Consider the following 22,545-nt stretch of genomic DNA (forward strand, 5'->3'; position numbering starts at 1 on the left):
CACTCAAACACAGGAAGAGGTAATACGCTGTCGAGCTCATTACGTTTCTGTCACCATGAGCGTGGTCACGCTGACAACGCGATGTTATCCTCAACCCTCTGAACTACACGAAGCGTATCAGATGGGTTTGATTGGCAACAAACAGTGAGACATGCCCATGGGCAAGGAGCCCAAATGCCAAGGAAGGGAGTGCATCACAAATGACCTACTTATATGGCTGCTGTAAATCCACAGGCAGAGGGATTAAACCAAAAGTGTTTTAATGTACTAGAGATTTTAAAGGCTCTTCAAGAAAACTGAGTGTTTTTGTTTGTTTGTTTCTTTTAAAGGATGCTCTGAGTTATTTTAGGCTTTTGGGGGTATCTTGGGGGAAAATGTTTGAGTTTGAAAATTGCATTTTGTCCAGCCTAGAATATTTGATGGTGACTAGGAAGCCATTGATATACAAACACGATGAAAGTCACAGTAGAAGAAACTGAACAACTGAGAGGCCTTCGATATCTTCTAATAACCTATTGGCAACTCTACAGAATCCATTTACAGCTTCAGTAAATTTACAATCCAGAGAAGGAAAAACAAAACTTTTTTTTTTTTTTTTAAACCAACCTAACCCAGACATCCTTTTAAATATGGTAGGAAACATTATAAAAAAATTATTCAGCATAAGCAAGGAAGGTGGATCCTTCCAGAGAGAGGGGTAAGTAAAACAGCAGGAAAAACGAAACACTCACATGTTTAAGAAAATCCATATATTCTCTTTTTCTCCATCTAAAAATGTGCCTGTAGTCTTTAAAGTGTTCAAAACAGTTCTATTCATATTTTGAAAAATACCTCTGGAAAGTATTTAATACATATTCATCTTCCCCCCCTCTGTGGTGTGAACTTTTTAAAAAATATAAATGATAATCTTTCTTACCAAGTATGAATTTTGTATACGATTAATATAACCCCATAAAATTGGTTAAATTATAAGATATTATTGGCTTTTCTAACAAAATTTCTTACAGATAACCTGAAAATACAAAAACGAGCTCCCCATAACCTCTCTGTGTCTCCGGTTTATATATAGGATATGTTTGCACTTAAAATAAATCATCCAAGGTTTTGGAGAGAAGACACAGAGCTCCCTATATCACTTCATCCTCCACACAAGCATACTCAACTGTAAAATTATTTTTTATCCAAAAGTAATATTTGAACAACACACTTCATTTAAAACAAACCAGCATGCAATCAAGCAAAAGAGCTATTCAACATTTCACAGCATTTTTAGCCATAAGAGAAACATTTAACTGATGCTGTGTTTTATTCTAGATTTATTTATTTATTTTAAATAAAACCCACAAGTTGATTGCCTGCTAAGGGTAATACACCTTATTTTAGAAACCTTTTATTAGAGGAAACCAGAAAAGTATATTTTTAAACCTTCTTCTAAAAAGGGTCAGGACTGAATCATCCTGACTCAGCCCACTCACAGAGCTGTGGGAACACTGCGTGGCCTTGCAGTAAGTGACAGAAAGCTTCCTTGGCCACCCGGGAAGCAGCCCATCAACCGGAGTTTTGGAAATGCCCCTTAACTGGGACAAAATCCTAGAAGGCCCGGCTTGCAAGATGAGTGGCGTGACATGAAGCTCACTGCGAGTTGGTTTTTAATACAACTATTTTGGCAAGTTCAAACTGAAAGCTCCAGCACTGCCTTCAACAGGGTAGAAGTCTGTGTATTCACAGAGCTCCCTCTGCGGCCAAAACGGAGGGGAAGATGCAAATTTTGACAAACTGACCCGTGCCAACCGCTCCTTCATTTGCATGGGTCGGTATGGGCAGAAGGCAAGGCCAGGGGAATTTATAGTTTATCTTAGAGCTGAGAGATCTGCTGAAGACGCACAACCCAGTTTATCCCTACCCTATCCCCTTTGAACTGAAGAGGGGTCACTAGCAGGTCAAATCCCTGAATTTCAGCAGGACATTTTGGTTTTATAGAGCTGATGCCAAACTTGTAGTTTGAAAACTTTTGTTTTTAACTCCCTACCAAGACAAACATACAACAAGACAAACAATTTTGTCAGAATGTGTGAAACTTTCATAAAACTCCACAGTGAATTAACCCAGGACCTCTCTCTACTGCTTCCCGTCAAAACCAGGGGGTATCCAAATCCAAATACTGGACATTTCAGAACTGTGTGTCTGAGAAATTCTGCCAGCCCCATCTCCAATAGTCAGTAAAATGGCTTCATTTTTTTTTTTTTTTTTCTTAAATGCCTATCCAGGCTGAAGCATGTTGGAAAAAGCATATTCATACATTGTAGTAACCCAGTTTCTTTTACAGGTGAATCTGAATAGCATTTAAGGCAATTTCTAGGCTACTTCAACTTTCTGAAAGGTCTCTTATTTTATTCACTTGGAGCCTATGATCCTTTCAAATCCTCCCAGCTGTGAGTTTGACAGATTAGATCACAAAGGTCCCTGTTCCACCTTTTTTTCCTCACTCTCCTCATGTTCTTCTGTAAAAAAGATTGAATTCCTTTGAAGTCATCATACAATAGGAATAATCGAGCTTCCTTCACTAGTTCTACCATTCTCATCTCCAAAGGCTTCCTCAGAAACCTTTACACAATTGGATCCTCACAATCCACATCTACAGACTGGTACAGAAAGCCCTCCCTTCAATTAAAGGGTGTGTGTGCACCAGGAACAGCTCTGGATAGCTTCCCTGTGTGTCAGAGGCAGGGGTTATACTTGCAGCCATGGTTGAAGTTGTAGCTCAGTTCCCAACTGCTGTATCACTTCCAAGAGATCTGGGAAAACAGGGGCATCAATTTATAAGCACTTGTGTTGATAACGCTGACAGTGACACTTCAGAGGCTGTTTGTGCTGAAAATAATTGAATCACCATCTGACTCACTTCTAAACACCTGACTGAATTAAATAAATTATGGATGAGCTATTCCAAAATACAAAGCACTTAGAGCAAATCCTTAAAGACCTGATTTCTGAAGATGGGTTACTACCCAATTATTGTGCTCCAGTTTCACTTCCAATACACAAATTTTCAGAAGTCATTTTCATATAGTTGGAGCAAAGTTTGAATGAAAATCCCATTCGTTCTCAAAGTTTTCTTTGCTACACCTTTGTCCCACTTCAGATTCCCATAGACATGAAAAGAATATTCAACTTCTCAGCAAAACTAAGAGACCACTTTTCACCTTTAGATTGTTAGGATGAAATACCTGCTACATTTTGAGAACATACTAGTTTTTTTTTGACACACAGGGGCTTTGGCACAAAAAGAGTATACCAGAATATGCCTTTATCTTGAGGGTACCCCAAGAGGGTCCAGCAGTCCCAACCACTCCACAGGACTTCTACAAATAACGAGGACAGAAGTGTCACATGGAGGGAACAGAGCAAGATATGAAGACCACAGCACATCTTAACCATGGATGAGGACTTGACCACAACATGGGCTCTGAATCCAGGTCTCAGTGTATTTAGCTATAAAAACAGTTGCCTCAGATGCATTTTGCCCCTAACTAGCTTTCTTCAGCTCAAAATGAATATGTTTCTCAGACTCTGTTTAACTCAGCGCTGAGTTAATTCATTCCTCTGGAAAGGGAGAACACCTTCTGTTGGTATTTTAGACTTCTGGAAGAATCCCAGAAAACCACAGGTAAAACTGATTACATATATGTTGACAGTATCATGAACCTAATGTATCTATACGTGAATTTGACTTGCAAAAAAACGTGCAGTAAACCCTCTTTCCATTACTCACTCTTGCTGAGGTGTCTGTGTGTGTTCTAAGAAACTAGGAAACATGAAATGAATGCTTCATGGCAGAATAGGACCACCAAAAGCCTACAAGAAAAGTCTTACTTCTCTTCCATGAAGACAGACAAAGAGATTTTTCTTCAGATGCCCAGCAGTCATGCATGGCTACGCACCTGTGTCTGTTTAGGATGGGTTCTTACATCAGGTCTGGCTACTCCACATGAGGACTGGGTGAGGTATTACCCTTCCTCCTCATGCATTCCTGTCACCTCTTTGGTGCCTGCTTAGTGGTTCATGTGAAACAATTGAGAGAACTGATTTGGGTGAATAAATAACTAGAGAAAACAAACAACAAAAAAACCCTCATAATTTCCTGGTTTGGCACAAGCACCCGTGCCAGCTGGTGGAGGCGTGCCCAGATAGCTGCTGGAAAGAGTTGGATGACTGCAGCCTGGACTTCGATCATTTAATACTGCTGTGGGACTAAACCTTTAAGTACCCCAGGGTATACGCAGGGGCAATGCTGCACAGAATACAAGGCTAAGTTTACCTCCTTACTTCTCTTCTCAAAGATAAATGTGCAATCTTTAGAAAGTTTTGCCAGCAGGTTAACACTCAGCTCTCAGCTCTTGCATAATCGTGCATCAATGCGTTACTGTGGTACAGAAATCTCGTCTCACCAATTGCCTCTTCAGCATCTCATAAGTGTTCCTCCCACTCTGATATTAAGAAATTAGAAATAGAAATTGGAAAATAAAGGGAAAGAAGGCGGTGTTCTGTTCTTCCATGCTCATAGAGACTGACTCAAAAACAGTCTCATGACTTCCACTCTTGTAGATTTCTGATGGAAACCAGTTCCACAGAGCGAACCAAGACCCAAACTTTTTAAATACGTCCATTTTCAACACTAAGACTTCACAAAGTATGCAAAGCAAGAACAAATGTGTTTTAGCCAGGTATTGACCCTTAATATAATCCCTTCAAAGACATCTGAGAGTCACCTCCCAGAATAGTGCTGCAAGGAAATGACAGGTGAGGCGATAGCTTGCCTTTACTTAATGCTTTGTTTTAAAAAAAGAAATCTGATTCCAACTCCTTTCCTCTCTCATGAATGTCCCCAGGGCAGCTAGAGATGAAAAACACAAATTGCATTTTCTAGTCATTCCAGAGATGCATTAATACTTTAATAGATGAAAATGGACTGTAATACTGAGCTGTATTTTTAGCTATTTTCTTTCATCTGTTTACGTTGTGCTGGAATGTGAGTTTTAGTTCTAAATAATGCCCGGATGGGGAATATTGTCCGTGCTGCTGTGAGGGCTGTGAGTTATGGCTGAGCTTAGGCTGCGTGTTACTCCACTGTTTTAGCAAACCCATAAACATGGTCCTTGCAAGCTAAACAGCCAAGAGGGAGATATTTCAGCAGGGTAGCTGAAGGATTCTTTCTCATAAAGTCAACTTAGGGATCATTTTTCTGCTCAGTCTAAAGATGTGTCCATGTCGATTTCAAAAGCTGCTGAACCTCAGGACACAAACTCTGAGGAAACTGCACAATCCCATTATTATAACCCACCAGAGCCCCACTGATGTCAAGGACCTGTTCTACAGTCTCTGATTAAGTAGCCCTGCTCATTTCAAAAGACATCGTGCCACATTATGCTACACAAAGCTTCAGCATGGTGTCACCAGGAGACTTGTAACCTATGAACTTGCCATAAATTGTCCCTTAAAAGCAGGGATTGAGCCTAGTTTTGAGTAGCTGATGCATCATTAATACATGCTAGTAATGTAACCAACATCTTGGGCAGTAAGGGCACAGAAATGAATCTTGAGAAACCTCAGGGCCCTGAATGCCCTCATAAGCCTTAACATCCCTGACCAGCCTCACCTGGGACCTCCACCTACACACATGGACTGGGGGCAATATTTGTGATCACACCTGGGGGCTTTGGTTGCTGCCTGAGCTGCGCTGGAGGAGCACTGGCTCCAGCTCTGCCACAACCATGTCCGGCCATGAAGGCCCTTGATCCACACCTCAGTTTGCAGACTGACTTCTTGGCTTGCCCTGCCCTCTCACTGGGGACCTACCTGCCTGGTGATCACTGAACCTGATCCTGACCTACAAACTGATTTCCCAACTCAGCCTGGAACCTGTCCTATCATCCAGATATTGCCTTATCTGCACACAGGTTCAACTTGGCCACCATACCACAATCTGTTCCTGCTATCCTTGCTTTGGTACTGTGGGACCGGGCCCTGGGCAGCAAGGCAGTGCACGTGATGGAAGAAGTGAAGACCAGAGTAGAAGTAGTTCTGGAATTACTGAGGTGAAAAATAAATTAGTCATGGTCAGGGTTGAGGATGAAAGATAAGGAAAAAGAAGACAGAAATCGGGACCTGCTCAAATGTTGAGGACCATTGCAGAGTGAAAGAGTACCAAAGAGATCACGATCTTATACCTGTTATGGTGCATGTAATGAGGTGGTTTTACACTCAAACAGTGGCTGAAAAAAAAATAAAGGAATGACAGGATGATGGCATTTACCGCAAATCACTATTAAGTGATAGAATTGCAACAAGTGGTAAAAAAAATCCTAGCTCACATACCTTAGAACAAAGCTTCTGGAACTTTGTCAAGTTGATAATAGAGAGGAGGAAGACAAGATCTGAGGTGTCAGAGTGCTGCTAACAAGGCTCCAGGAGAAGGTGCACACCGAGCACCACTGCTCCCAGGCATCCCACTGGAGTCAGGAAAGCACTCATAAGGGAAATTAGGAAACTGACAAAAGCCAATTGGAGTAATCAGGCTAATAGGAAAAGAAAAATTACCCAATGAACAAAAATTGGATGTGACAGAGGGAAGGCATTTGGGGAGCTCTTTGAAGGAGCTAGTAGGTAGAGATCAGTTTGTAACTGGTGGTCTAGATTGCTTCACACAGAGCTGCCCACTGCTACATCCAGGTGGAAATGTGTCAAAACAGCGTCAGGAATTGTCCAAGACGGGACTGGGACACTCAACTGCACCCAAAGCACAAGAGCTTGTGACTGTCCAGAGTCTGGTTATTTTCATGTTTAGTCAGCACCTTCACGTCATAGGGATTTATGAATGTATAAATATACTAACAGATAATAAACCAATACGTTAAATAAAGTTTTCTTATTCCTCCTATTTTAACAAAGCAGATTCCTACAAATTAGCAGTTATAGGTTGTTGGGTTTCCCTCCTCCCCACTCTCAAATTTAGAAATTCAACAGCTGAGCTGTCGGTGAATCATTTTCATGAGATCAAGTGCTCTAATAGTCATGCAGGGGAAAAAATACACAGCCATTAAAAGCTTATATATTAGTCTTACAAATTTGAGTTGGAGGTAGAAGCAAAACTTTATGAAAAGCTGAAAATATCATGAGCTGCTTTCGGAAATTTGGGGACAGACTGCATGCCTACAAGTACTTTGTCTGAGGAGTCTGCCTAAAGGAGATGCTGAATACAGACTGCCTGTTCCTTGGGATCAAGCCTTTGATGAAATCCTTGGAGTGGCCTGGAGCAGGAACACGAATCTTTGTGTCCTGCTGGTTGTCATCTGCACCAAATCTGGTCTGTACAGGTAGCAAAGGTCAACACTAAGAAAAGAAGATCACAGCACTTGTCCTACGCCTTTCACTATCCCCCCAAAGTAACACGGGAGATACTCTTCACATGAACTGCATCACCCATCAAAATGTCATGGAAATGTGAGCAGCAAGGTGAACATACCGTCAGAGCAGGGGCTTGGCTTGCTCAGGAGGCAACATCAAGTCCAGAAAGAGACAAAGCAGGTTCTCCTGATCGTTAGTTTTTGCCTTATTTAATCAATCACCAGTCAATCACCAATCAATCAATATTATTTTAAAGTACATGCCAAGTAATTACTTGAATGATAATAGAGAGTCACTTGAGAAATGAGGAAAATACAATTGCATTCATTTTTCAGGTCAGTCTCTATGACAACAGGAGTGAACGCCATTGATCAGCAGTTAGTAACCAAGGCCACATTTGACGCAGATGAGTTGTTCTCATTCACATGAAATGCAAAATTATAATTAAATATTCAGATGCTAAAATGGAGATATGAGAGATGAGTAACAGTGAATAAATGGTATCACACCCTGGGCCTAACTTATATAATACTCTGTTATTGGAGGAGAAGACCACAATTACCTGCAGAAGTTCCCAAGCTGAGCACACTGTTTACAAAACCAGGTGGATAATTTTTTTTATTTTTTTTTTTATTATTATTATTATTTTTTTTTTTTTTTTTTTTGAGGAAATTGCCAGCTGGGAACAATCACAGAAAGGGTGGCTGAGCACTGAGCAAGCCTCTCCTATCTCTAACTTCTGTGAGAACAAGCACAAGAATACAGGTCCCATTCTGCACCCGCCAGAAGAACCTGCACGTTATTTGAAGGACTTACTCTCAACACTGCGATATCCCTGCCATCTGTGTACGCACAACCTCAATATAAACTGCACTCATAGGAACAAAGTTCACATAGGCTAAAAACAGACACAATACTGAAAGCACATTTAGTGTTGCTCCCCCCACCCCCTTTTATTTTTCTTAATTTTTTTTTGCTTCTTTTACAGAAGATGAAGGTTAAAAAGGGATTGAATCACTGTGGCTTTCTCGGCATCAGTTGTTGTCATCATTCTCTCCCCGCTTACAGTGGAAGGAGCTCTTTGCTTAGTCCTCAGTCCATCAACTCACAAGAACTCTGACAAAAATTATCTTCAGCAAACTGTTAACTGAAGGTCTCTTAAGACAATAATAAAATACATTTTTTGTCCTCTCCCCAGACTTCCCTCTGCTCTTCTTAAACAAAAAGATTTACCCCTGGATTGTCAGGAGAAATTAGGAAGATTTCTGCTCCTCTCAGGAGCCTGCCACTCACGCAGCTTGCAGCTCTGTGCAGATGTATAGCCTTGGATCACACTGTGTCTTGGCTCTGTGTCCCAGTTTATCACCCTAGGGTGTCCCTCCTGGGAACTTCCAGTCACAAGCCATAAAACTCCTGACACAGCATGGGAACACAGCATGCTCCCTGCCCCAGCTCTGGTCCATAAACCCTTTATTGCTTATTTTGCTTATCTATATGGCCTAATGATGAAACCTGTGCAAAATACTTGCCTTAAACCTTAAATCCACACTAAGCATGTCTTCAAGTGCAGACACTAGGCACATATCACCAAAAGTGCTGAAAGGTTCTCCTCCAGTCCTGCAAGTGTCCAGTTCACATCTCCAGACATGAAGTGTCCTGACAAGATGTCAGGATAATTCTCAAGGAAAGATAATTGTGAAGTTCTACCAGTAAGGCTGTCAGAAACCAAGCTTTGTATTTGCAAAGCAATGCTTATGGCTTCCACAGTCACGGGTGTGAAATAATGCAATTATACGATCTCACCGAATTATCTGATTAAGTGTAACAGGGATACATCTTGAAAAGCAAGCAGCAAGGTTGCTTGCCAAAATGTGACATTTTCACGGAGCTAATACATTCCCAGAAACCACGCTGCTTATGCATGCAGTCCCCACAAGCAGAAAAGGAGCTGAATTCATGAGGTGAGCGCTAACTGCTGCGGTTCTGCACAGCTCTGTTAGGGCAAAGAGCTGGGTGGTTCAGGTCCAGTCCCAACAGCGGTTCTTGCTGACTAAGGTTGAGCAAAAGCTAGGCAAAGCTGTTTACAAGACAATAAATCTGTCCCACCTTCTTCTTCACAGGCAGTCCTCCGCAGCATACAGGAAGAATTGAGATCTTTCAGCAATTCCAGCTTAATTAAGATGACTCCATGAAGGTGATGTGAGAACAGTTTTATGGGGATTATGAGGAATTTGATAGGGATTTACAAATAAAGAGGGCGAATTTCATGGCCAGGCACATTCAACAGAATGAAGATTCCCAGGAGACTTTTTCCTGGAAGATCAATATTGTCACACTTGAGTTTTACAGAGCTGACAGGTTATTGCCATGTCCTTTGGAATATTGCACTCAGCCCAAGTAAAGGCACTGCCATATTGCTACAAGTAAAATGCATTTCCCCAGCTGCCTCTGCACATTAACCCAGAATCACAAACTGTGCAGGTCTTTTCTCACAACGCCTGCTTAGTGTCCTTCACGAAAAATAATACCACAAATACTAAATGTTATAAAAGGTCTGACAGCCTCAGAACAGAAACTTCTAGAGACTTTAGTGAAGCACCACAAACACAATTTAACTTGTCATGTAATAAGCACTTCTATCTCCCAGCTCTTATGCTTAGGACAGAAAGTTAATGGATACAGTTTTAACTTCTTAAACTTGAGAAGGGCAATGTAAGAGTAGGCAAAGGAATTCCAGTCTCTCAGAAGGCAGGGCAAGACACATTGCAGTAACAAACCTCCTGCCCGGGAATTGCAAAACAACACAGATGAATATATGGGTTGAAGAGTGCATACATCAGGTTACCAAGAGCGTTATTTGCATCTGATGAGTCCAAGAAGTTGCTGTGAGAAGGGATGGACAGGCAGAGCTCCCAGCCTGCTTCCAACTCAGCTGATGAAGCTACACCCCATGCAGATTACCTGGATTTCTCATGGTGTGTCTGCATCGCCTGGTCGGTGCGTTCCCCATTAGAGATTCAGGTGCTTGCTCTGAGCAGGCTTGTAAGCTAATATAGCACGCAGTGAAATATTAGCTTAGCTCTCAGAAGCGATATTGATGTCTTATTTAGCCTACACTTATTTCTTTTCTTGTTTTTACCTTCCTGAAGGAGCTTACTTAGCTTTTCAAAACAGCAAATCTCTCCTCCCCTAAACAAAAACTCCACATGAAATGTCTGCAAACAACAAATCAATGTACTTTACAGGCTACTTAAGAAATGTAGCTCCATTCAGGGAATGTAAGCATTTCCATTTTTTTTTTTTATTTTTAATTTTTGCAAAATTGGAACTTTTATTACTATTAGTTTTAGACATGCTATCTTTCTACGTTCTTAGAGTTTGAAGCAGAGGAGTTTATAAAACTATTCAGGAATTTAGTTTTATATAAATACACTAGTAGTTATTTAGATTCCCTTTGGTTCATTTCTGTATGAATGCTGAAAGGTATGGTAATGCATTTACTGGCAGACAACTTGTAAACAACTGTGTATGGTAGTTTACTTAAATAGCTGATCTCTGCATTTAATTCATAAACATTTGAAGTTATACTACAGGCAAAAAAAATATAGTGGATGAAAGCCACGCTGCTGAAAACTGAAAAGGTTGGCAAAGCTAAGCTCCCAAAAGTGCTTTAATGCATCACGCTGAACATCTATGCACGTTGTAGGATGGCTAAATGTGGCAGATGCTACCTGCAAACTGAAAATTGTTATCAAATCCCACCTACATTTGTACCACGAAGCCTGACAGGGAAAGCAGAGTTCTGTGTGAGATAATTTCTAGCAGGCTAATGCAGAAGAAGCTCTCATGAATCACTTGCACAGAAAGAAACATCCCACTTGAGACTTGGGACCCTCCATATTTGCTCATCTCCTGTGATTTACATCATGAGAACTGATTTATTCCACTAGGGACTTAATGCCTTTATTAATTAGAAAAAGAAGTTGCCCATGTTTAAAAACGCCAGCATTTAACAGCCTCAGGAGGGTCTGCCACCCCTTCACTTGGCTGTTGTGGAGTGACGCAAGCTCCCCTCCCTATCACTATCTGTGTCTGGGCACAGCACTGAATTTTCAGTTACACAGAATGGGAAATCCCTGGGAGCGAGATGATGCTTTTTGTTTTGCTCTTACTCACTAGTCTGCTCTTGAGGCAAAAGATACAGTGACTTCCTACAACTGCTCGGCATCCTGTGTGCAGGTAATGCAGTGCCACAGCAGCCAGCCACATCCCCCACCTACAACACTGCTACCTTCAGTCTCCATTTGCTGAAACTTTGGGACAGGTGAAAGAGACATATGAGATTGCACTGAAGAAACCAAAGGGGAAACCAAGAACTTACAGAACAAAACAAAATTATAGATATGTTTAAGTTTCAAGACATCTCACATCTTTACAGCTGTGATTTTGCACCATTGAAAATAAAGTGAAGGGTCATGCTTCTGATATACTAATCCCTCCCATTGTTTCTGCAGCAAATTTTTGTGTTCTCTTCCCATCGCTTCTTGGCACTGGAATATACCTGATCACCAGGTGTCCCTCTCCCCTCCCTTCCCCCTTCTATTCCACATTCAAATAGGATCAGAATAAAAGCAGCCTGTTTGTTGACCCTAATTACAATGCAAAATCTGTACAGGTGTGGACCAAAAGAGAGCATTTCCATCCGAACCCAGAAATATCACCTTGCAGGGAAAAGCATGCAATAAAGCATCTGTGGCAGCCAGTTCAAGATTCCCTTTCCCAATTTTTTAAAATTTTTTAAAATTGGGAAATTGCTTTTAAGCAGGGATGCCATTAAATATGACTGCTCAGGGATGCTACATCACGGAGCAGGATTAAAATTAATTTCTGCTCAGCCCTGGGATTCCCTTCTTGTCCACGGGCACATGCTCCCAGCAAGCAGCTTGTGCAAGCAGCGGGACCTTGGTGTCATGACAGCAGCAGGTGTCATGTTCAGAAAAGATGCACATGCTTCCCAAAAACCTGCGTACAACTTTCTACCATCAAGCCCTGCCCCTTAAAAGCAGGGACACCGAGCCTCGTGTTTGCACAGCTCCCCAGCTGTCCGCTCGTACCTCAGACCACCGTTGGGCTCTTCATCGGAGGAGAAGGCGCCGTTGCAGACGTTCCCGAAGGAGTGGCTTGGCTTTAGTTTGGCTTCCTCGCAGTCTGAGGCGGGCTCCCTTTTCTTCCGCTTGCCGAAGAGCTTCTTGAAAGGCTGGAACTTGCCTGCTTTTTTCTTGTCTGCGGATTACAAGGCAAACACAGGCAGGGCTGAGGGAAGCGGCCCCCGGCGCAACTCGCCAGCACTCACCGCGGTACCACGTTCAAAGGGAGAATGAGGTCAAAGAGCAAAGCAGCAGCCTGAAGCAGCCCAGCGCCTGCGATGTAAATGCTGGGCTGCAACTCCCTGCTGACGTACAGCACCGGCAGAGCAAAAGTAAGAGCATTAAAACATCTGCTCCCGGGTTTAAGGGTCTGCTTGGAGGCATCAGCTGAACATCTGGATAAGGGGAAAGGATAATTTTACTGAGCAAGAATGTAACACTGGGGATCATTTTTAGGCTTATGCCATGCTTTTGTTTTGGCCTTTTTACCAAAAGACATGCACTGCTTTGGTTTCCCCACTCAGGCAGGTGCAGGATCCCCTGCGTGCAGTTGAAAGCAATTGAAAGTCACCTGCTGTACTCTACTTACGGGGCCTCACAACCAGGCAAGTCGATTTGCAAATGAGAGAAGGGCACAGGACAAAGTCCTGTTGGTTTGCTGGTGGGTTACTTCAATAAACATTTTTCTGAACCCCCAAAGTAACTGAGAAAGGGACAAGCACTTCTTCCTTGAGATATTTCAATTTTTAAAAGCTTCACCAAAAAAGCACAGCGAAAAGACAAAGCAGACATGAAGACAGGACCAAGAAATAAAACAAGCTAACCAGAAGCGATTTTTTTCCCACCCCACAAAAGTTTGAAGAAAATAAATGTAGCTGCAAACTGCTTTTCTATCAACATGTATTTAAATAAAACTTACTAACCGTTGTCAAGAAGGGGTTAATTTCTCTGGGCTGGGATGCACCAAAGAATTTCTAAAACATAACTGCCAAAAACTTCATTTCTTTTCTACCTCTATGCAATTTTGCAGTGAGTCTACTTAAAACAAACTAGTGGCTTTTAAAAAACCTTTCAGCCTCCCATCACAGCCCAGCTGGAGAAGCATCCTGTTGTACTGGTGACACAGAGTTTCGTAACTCTCATAGATTTCCCTCCTGCAGCAGCACCCGGCAGTGCCACATCAGGTTTCGTGCCCCACTCTGCCATATCTGCGTATGGCAAAGCCACGTCTGGGTGACTCCCCAGAGCAGCTGCCAGAGGAATAACAGTGGAGTATCAGTGAGAGAGAAAACACCAAAGCACGTTGCCACCTGGCTGCTTCCAGTGACGGGGGGTTTCCAAGCTAGCAGGGTGCCAGCCAGCCCCAGCTGAACCCAGGGGTGGGGACAAACTTGCACAAAGAGCGAGAAAGCTGCAGGAGGCTCCTTGTGAATCTGAGGGCATCTGCACCCGATTACGGATGAAGCAGGAAACCTACATCGAAGTAAGAAGTCAAAGATGCAATAGATACTAATGCCGCATTTCCTTGACAAATCCCTAAGAGGTTTACCCAGCATCATCTTCTCGTTCAGCAGTTAAGGCTCACAGCATTTGCGCAACTTCTTTAGGACACCACAGCACCCCAGTAGCAGCGTGGAGATAAAAAGATGAACTGCTGGATTATGAACCTCAAAAACAGCTTAGGGAAACAATCTCCACCGAAGCTGCATAATTTTACTAATATGACAGCACCCCAGAAGGAAAATGGGGACAGGAGTTTGCTTCTCCCTGTCCCTTAGCTCTGCGTGCTGTGCACCAGCCAACTCACATCTCCAGCCTGCTCACTGCTCTATTCCAGCTTCAGAGAAAAGCATCGGTACACAAAGCCCCAGACAGGCTGGCAGAGAGAGACACATTATTGCTTTAGGCCACGGCTGCCCCAGCCATTCACGCGCTTCAGACTGCCTGCAAAAACTCATAAATCAACTGACAGCACGTACAGGAGGGAAAGGGCTGGTACCAGGCCCAGGAGTGGGGACAGAGCTGCTCCTGCACAGCTCCCGCAATGCCCGCCCCCTCAGCCTCCTTTGGAAAGGAAGGTTGTGTGATGCCATTTAATGTAATCTACTGTACAAATCAATTCAGCAGCATTATTTTGTTAAAAAAAGCTTCTCACTGTGTTAGCCACCCCCCATCCCCTTATCCTTTCCTCTTCTGGAGGTCTGTGGTGAAGCTGTGCTTCACCTTGTCAGCTCCAAACCTACCCCGCTGCTCCAGCTGCGAGGCCGGGTGTTGAACAAGACAGACCAACACAGCCCTCAACACAAAACGGGTAAAAGCCAACATGGTTATCTCCAACCAGGGTCTGTTTTTCTCCATGTGATTCAGCGCATCCCTTGGCAGTTTCCCACTCCACCCAGCACCATCACAGTTGTCACATTGCTATGCATGAATTCTTTAAATCAGGCTCCGTGAGTCACAACCAACAGCCGTCCCTGCAAGGGCTGCACGCACCTTTCCCGGTCCTGACAGTGCAGACATGAGGAGCAGCCAGCCCTAACCGCTAAGGCAAAGTCTAGCATGCAAATTTGTCATAAGATTTTATAGAGGAAGACATGGGATGATATCACCAACAGGGTAAAATCTGTCCTGTAACAGGAAAACAATTACAAAAAAAAAAAGGAACCAAAACATTGGCAGTGCAGCAACAAACTCCCTGTGCGAAATCCTTCCAAGTCTCTGATACTCGAGCTCAAATGTGACTCATCCCTCTTGCCTGTCTATGCTTCAGAAAGGAAAACACGGGACAGATAAGGCTGAAGGTTGGGGTACCCAATGCTGTCAGCTTGTGCCAAGGGCAGTTGCTGACAGAGCCAGAACAGCTCACGCAGGCCATTTCCTCCTCTCCTTAATCCCTCAAACACAATTCCTACAAATCCAGCCCCAGGAGAACACGGGAGAGCAGCAATTAAGCCTGTTTCTGCCTGTTGTACAGGGCTCTGTCGTTCAGATCACTGTATGCACTTAGCAGCAGATCAGTTTGGAATTGCAGCAAAATGCGAGGTGTGAGGGCGACAGATAAACAGAGTTGGCCACGCTCGCTGAATAACACAGCGCATATGGTCGCTGCTCCCTCCCCAGCTTCTTCCAGAGGAGTAGCAGAGCAAATGAGAATAACCTGTACCCTGTCACACAATTTGTCAGCTGCTCAAAGACACGCACAGCCCAACATGGAGCCAGGTAAAGCAGAGAGCAGCGGCATCACGAAGGCAGCTGGTGATCCCTTCGCTCCTGGCAGCAGACAGGAGACCAAGAGGAAGAGCTCCTCCCCTCGCACCATCTCTCACTCCGAGGCTCTCTCCTGTAAAGATTAAGGTTGGTGTAATGGCTTTTATTGCCTGTAAATCAGGCACAGCCTTTGGACTTCAGCTGGCAAAGTGTTAGTAACTGCACCAGCCAGCAAATCCCTGTCAGATAGCTTGTAGTTAAACTACTCAGATGTCACCCAAATCCACTGTGATTCCTCAAAAACTGCACAGAGCCCTCACACAAGCATGGGTGGACCAAAATTTAACTGCAGCTATTACATGGGAAGAGATTTGAAAGAGTGGAAGGAAAAGAAGCAATATAACCCAAACAGCAGGCACACTGCAGAGGTGAGGCAGAACTGCTGACATGTGGATGGCACAGAGGAGATACCACTGAAAGCATTTGAAAAATAATTTTCAAGTGAAATGAGCCTCACACAGTCACAGAAAGAGACCTAATAAGTAGCAAGGCGTTGGTTCCTTGCAGCTTGTTGTCTTTGCTGTGGTGCTGGGGCACCCAGAGTGGGGAAGAGAGAAAGAACTTGCAGGGAAGAGGTCTCTCCAAGCAGAATGGGCCCAGCAAGGACATCAGCTGATGGGCAGAACCACGGTGGTTCAGGGGAAATGTAAAAGCAGGATTTGTAGTGACTTTTTAGAATGAAAGTTATCATGGCCAAGATTTTTTAAGCCTGAGTCTTGCAGGTGGGTTTGTGGAGGTTTCCCAGACACTTGTTCGGATGTGAAGTGCAGCACCTGCCTGTAAGGCCTGTCTGTAACACGAGGCACTGCACACGGGCTGTGTCCAAAATAACAGTGTTCCTTGTCAGGGGGTGTAATGGCCAGAAAATGTGCTGTAATAGAATAATGAAGACATTAATTATGAAGTTCAGAGAATGGAAATCCACACACATGTAATGTTATGAACCACACGGCAGGGAGAGGGCATGAGACACAGAGCTGCAGGCACAGTGTAGCAGTTAAGGAGAAAAAGAACCAAAATACCATGGTAAGAGGGAAAGTTGATGGACATCTCTAACCACATTTCTACAGTGAAAACAAAAAGTCTGTGATGACTTTGGTTTTTGCTGATGCTCTTGGCTTTAGACCCAGGAGCAGTGTTCCCCAGAGAGGCGTCTTCACTCCTCCAGGAGCGGGAACCAAGCCATTTGGAAACAAGGAAGGAGGAGGGCAGGCCCTGCTCTGCTTGGTCATGTTCCCAAGTTTTAAGATGACCTCCTCTACCTATAGGGTTCATCAAATTTCAGTGGGAAAGATGTTTCCTGGACATTTTTTCCCCCCCATGATCTTCCCTTAGCCCATTGCCCTCTCTTCCATCCATAACAAAACCCACCCAACCAAACAAAAAACCAGCTGGGGGTGACAGATGGACACAGCCCAGACATACAAAGCAGATGCTAACACCAAGGAGCCTGAGGAAACGTTTAAGCTAACGAGAGGGAATAAGATCGACATGAAAAAGGCTGGCGTTCAGGCTCAGCGACATGGCTTCCCAGCAAGGAGGTCAAGTCCCAGCTGTGAGACATTTAGCGAGAGTGTAAGCGGACAGTAAGCAACAGTCCCATGGTGACGGAGATGAGACAACATAACCAGAGATGAAATCAATACTTGAGAAATGTTAAATGACAACAAGATTGGGATGGATCAAAGATGGCAGATTGGTGCAGATGCAATAGTCTCAGAAAACACCTAGGCAAAGCTAAGTTAAAATAGCCTGCCAATGCTTGTCTGTTTTTCCAAGAGTATCAAGTGATCTTGTAAGAGATACTATTTCTTGCAGACCTTGCCCCACAGAAAGCATGAGGTATTCTTGGATTACCTGATAGAAACTAGTAATACTACCTACAGGATCCATAACACAGCAAGAACCAATCTTGCTTTCCAGAAACATGCCTTCCCTTGCCACCTGGAGAGGCAAGAACATTGCCATAGACAGACTGTTTTGTGATTTCCTTCCTCCCAGAGACTGTACCTGCCAAAGAAAATGCACGCAGCTGAAACAGATGTTAGGAAACATGAATCAGCACCATAGATTCTAGTAAAGTTCAAACAGGCACCATAAAATAAACTTTAGCACCCAGAGCAAAGAAAGCTACTTCAACACTTCTCTTTACGTAACAAGGAAATAACAGGGAAAGTAAAACCTTATCTGACTCGCTTCAAGGTAAAAGGACTCAACCTCCGCCACACGAGGAGTGCCACAGTTACTGGCATTGGCAAGGAAGAGAGGTTAATGCAGGAGGAGAGTGAAGAGCAGTGCTTGTGCGTTCAGATGACAGTAAACAGAAGAACTAAAGCCAAGTAGATGCTGCTCCTTTCCACTTCTTCACTACTTTACTCTAGCAGGTGTCTTACCTCCCACCATTTGTAACCTCCTTTCCTCCTTTCCCCAGCTGTAAGTTACAGCTTTTCCAGCCAGCCCTGCTATTTGTGTGCCCGATATTTTTACTGAGAACCACAGTGAGCACTCCTGGAGGCCACAAGTTCCTCACCCCTCCTTTTATTTCACCATCCTGCCCCCTGACCCAGAAAGAGGAGGATGCTCTCTCCTGACCAAGGCAGCACAGAAAAGCCCAGCCAAGCCTGGAGCAGGCAGGCCACTCTGGGAACGTGTGGGATGGGCTGGGGACCGTGGCAGGGAGGAAGTGCGAGGAACTTGGTGCAGATTTCAGTAGCAGCCGGAGTTGCCTTCTTCTTTCCCCGTCTTCTAGGGGAAATGCCCCTGGTACAGGTTACAAGAGTGAGTAGCAGTCAAGGGATTTTAGGACACGTGGGATATGCATCCTGAGCACAGTGACAGCAGCTAGTGGTGTTTGTACGTGTCAGGGCATTGACAGAAGGGTTAAGAAAATGCAAGAGATGTTACCCAGGCACGGGGCTGCACATGGGAGCATACAGGGTAAGACAAAGCTTATAATAGCTCTGTATTCTGCGATGCATGTGAGATGCTTAGAAAGGAAGAGACTACAACAGCTTCTGATTCACCACTACAGCACCCATCCATTATGTAAGAGGAGGGATAAAAATTCATTTTACCAGGACAAGACTTATTCATGGAAGACCCTTTTGGTATTCTGGGTTTTATCTAAGGTTTCTTGACATGCATTAAACACTTGACGTCAACGTGGTAGAGGTATTGGCTATCTGTTTCCTTCTCCAGTGAAAAAAGATATTCTGCAGAACTTGGGATTTCCTCAGCTGATTCATTTTTTATAAGACAATTCCTGCTTGGAACTATAACACCTGAAATACTGGCCAAGGTCCCAAAGGTGAGGGGAGCTGCAGAGCAGTGCAAAGTCCGAAGAGCACAACCCTGGGCGGCCAGACACCTCCCCGCTGCCTCTCCCCAGGTTTTAGCAGTCATTTACACCCCAATCACTATTAATAAAGATCATTCTCGCTGCGGAGTATGTTATGTGAAATCTTCTTCTCTGTCCCTCCAGCCCCTAGAGCAAATCCTGTATTGCACCAGTAAAAACTTCTGTATTGTGCCAATTGTTATTTTTTCCCCACTGGTGGGAGAAGGAGCATTCCTTCCTCACAGAAACTACCTGCTTCTGATATAAAATAAAGCTGGCATCTGTTGTAAGACAAAGCTGAGAGGTCTCCTGAACACAAAGGAGGACCAGGACGCTGGGTCTGAACTGGGTGGCTGGAGGACTGGGCCAGCAGAGAGCAGAGGCAATATCGAAGTATCACACACAAACTCAGTTTGTGCGTTTTGCTGAGATATCCTCTAGTAACTTGGCCCTGATCAGCTAGAAACAGGAGAGACGACAAACCTGGACAGGCCAGCAGGTCACAACACAAACATAAGCCAGAACAGAGATGCAACTACAAAAAATATGAAATGTCAGCCGATGGGAAAGGCTCCTGGAACAGGTAGGGGGGTCTCTACGAGTGAAGGGGGATGGGCCAACTGCCTTGTGGGGGGAAACAGCTCAGCTCATAAATCAAAGCTGAAAGCAAGCAGGTACTTCCAATGCATTTTAGACTGGGATTTGATTTTTTTCTGCAGCTGAAAACACTAACACTAGCAATTTATGGAGTGCCTTCAAAGTGGTGTCACCACTCAGAGCAACAAGAACTCATTAATAAAGAAAACCAACAGACCAAAATGCTTTTTTTGTTTCACTGTGATAGGCAAGCATCTAAGAAAAAGCTTGATTTTTTTTTTTTCCATTCTTGCAGTTTCAGTTTAACGCACTTTTACAATGACAGATTTATAAAAGAATTGTACCCTTGCAACTCAAGTAAGGTGAAAAATATTTTAAATAGGCCAGATGAAATTAAGAGAGTCAATTTTTTATTTTATGAACTTGCTTGGTCCCTAGACATAGGAATAGTTTGTTTCTTTTGGAAGCTATCAGTACTCCTTTCGAGTTAGAGCAGCTCCATGGATAACAAGGAAAAAAATACAGTGTATGTTCCATGAAGTAGAATTAATTTAAAAAAAAAAAAAAAAAAGTTCAGATATAGTTCTACAAGTAATTCTAGCCTGGCAAAAAGGAGAAAAACAAACAAACAAACCACAACAATTCCTTTATGCCTCGGTTGTTTTTCAGATTTCCAAGAGTTATAAAGTGAAATGGAAGAGGCAAGAACAAAAGGAGTCCTATTCCAAGCAAATTACCAACCATGGCAGCACCATACATGTATTTTAGTAATCTCCTCATTAAATATAGAAAGGTAAATCTGAGCAGAAGGCAGCAAATCCATCTGCCCTCCCCAAGCTTAGGGAGTCGAAACCTCAGAACCATCTCTAAATTTTGCAATGAGTCTTAAAAACCAACCAAACAAAAAAACAACTCCTATCTGAGTGGCATGGAAGCCAAGTCCAATCTGAACTCAGGCCGAACGTGTCTAAAAGTACTGAAACACTTGTGACCACCTCTGATTTCACAGAATTAAAATGCTGTTGTGGTTTACAACTGCATAGCAGTGTAAAGAAAATGACAAAATCTCATTTTCTTAAGAGAAGAACTGTATGAACCACGGCATTCAGAAATCCTCCTGCCAATCTTGGTTTTAAAAAAAAGAGTGAAGATGGAAGTGGATGCTCCCATGGTGAAACCAACAGTGAAGAGAACTAAGACTGGGGAGCTTGGAAGGTTTTGGTTTTGTCTTTTTCCTAAAAAAAAAAAAAAAAAAAAAAGAATGAAACCTCAGCCACGTTATCCTGCTGGGCAAGGTGGCCAGAATGAATTGTAGCACTCTTTCCCCAGACTGGCAAATCATCAAATCACCCTCAGAAATAATGTTGGCCAAGTGCACAGAGGATGCAGGACCCGCTTTGTGCTCCTTTCCTCTAAACACAGCGCTACTGCAAGGAGCTGCCTCTTCTGGGAGCTGCCTCCCTGCAGAGCCAGAGCAGAGGCACCTTCCCCTTCTCATGGTGAGCTCTTCTGCTGCATTTCTGCTGCATGCTCACTTCTCAAGGCTCACTTATTTCTTCTAATAAACACACCATCTTTGCTAAATTTACGTTAGATTAAGACTCTGGACAGGTGGCCTGAGTCTGTAGATTTGCCAGTTTATCCTACAGCCATTTTTTCCACTCTCTGAGCAGCTTTCACTACTATGCATTGAACACAAGCCCAGATTGTTCCCTCCTCAGTTAAAAAACAGGTAGTTTTTAGGCTCTACCGAGACATCCTCAGGGACAGGGACAAGATCCACCTCCTGGGCACACAAATAAGAGGCTCACCCCCTCAGACCACCTAAATATTCCAGACCCGGGAAGACCCCGCAGCAAATCACAGATGCTTTTCCTGTCCTCATGTACAGCTTACAACTCCTCCTGCTCCTCTGCACCTTCAGCAGTGCAGAGCACACCTGCTCTCCTCCCCCTGCTGACACAGTTATTCTAGCCTGCAGTGGATGTCCCCGTTGAGTGCCAAGGTTGGATGCTCATTTCAGCCTTTTTCTGAAATTGCCCATTTTTGTACTGTAGGCCTTAAGGATGAAATTAGTATTGCAGTACTGACTTGAATGGTATGAAGAGAAAAGCTCCAGCTGACCCTGCAGCTAACCAACACCATCACACCACTTTGAGTAACGTGATTTTGAGCAGCTAGACCTTGGAAATGAAATAAAAAGTTAATCATTAGTATTAAACCCTAATTACAGTGGTACTGTATTTCAAACACCGAAGTTTTGCAATCCTTCACTAATTGCTCTTTATTCCTCACCTGTCCCTCTGTGGTAAGCAGGTACCAGGCTGCTACCTTTAAAGAATAAAGTTCAGACAACTTTTTCATAGAGCAGAGACCGCACAGGGAGCTCTGGGCTGCTTTTGGCTCCTGGGCTGCCTCCACCCTGTACCGAGCACTGACACGAGATGTGTGTAAGGCATTCGTATGGTGGGAGGATGACTGCAGGTCTTAGGGCTGAAGTTTTGGCAACTGTCTCTTTAGAAAAGGAGCTTAAAATCGACTCAGTTCCTCTTCTTATCATCAATGTAAGAAAATATACAGAATAAAAACCATTTCCCTTATTTATTAAGGAAGAAAGAAGAGGTCAGAGCAGACAAGCAGTACCTGACTGGGATGTTTCCAGTGGGGCCCTTGAAGTGTGGTTGCAGCTGAAGGATTAAAGTGATTATGGTCTGCCTTTGTCTTCCAGAATTAAAATACAGAAACCAGACATCACTTGAAACACTTACTGACTAGTAACCTCAGAAACATCCT

At 43.6% G+C, this 22,545-nt stretch overlaps 1 protein-coding gene across 2 annotated transcripts in view; it reads right to left on the reverse strand.

The window, feature by feature from the left end:
• Positions 1 to 22,545, reverse strand: part of CRACD (capping protein inhibiting regulator of actin dynamics) — a 66,028-nt gene that overhangs the window by 24,002 nt on the left and 19,481 nt on the right. The window contains exon 2 of one of the 2 annotated variants that reach the window (XM_082759016.1): positions 12,519 to 12,687. The gene's annotated coding sequence lies outside the window, so the exon portion shown is untranslated. Of the gene's footprint in view, positions 1 to 12,518; positions 12,717 to 22,545 lie in introns of those variants that run through there. The other variant, XM_082759017.1, reaches the window with a different exon arrangement.

Source organism: Aythya marila (assembly GCF_965140915.1).
Source record: "Aythya marila genome assembly, chromosome: 4".
NCBI lineage: Eukaryota > Metazoa > Chordata > Aves > Anseriformes > Anatidae > Aythya > Aythya marila.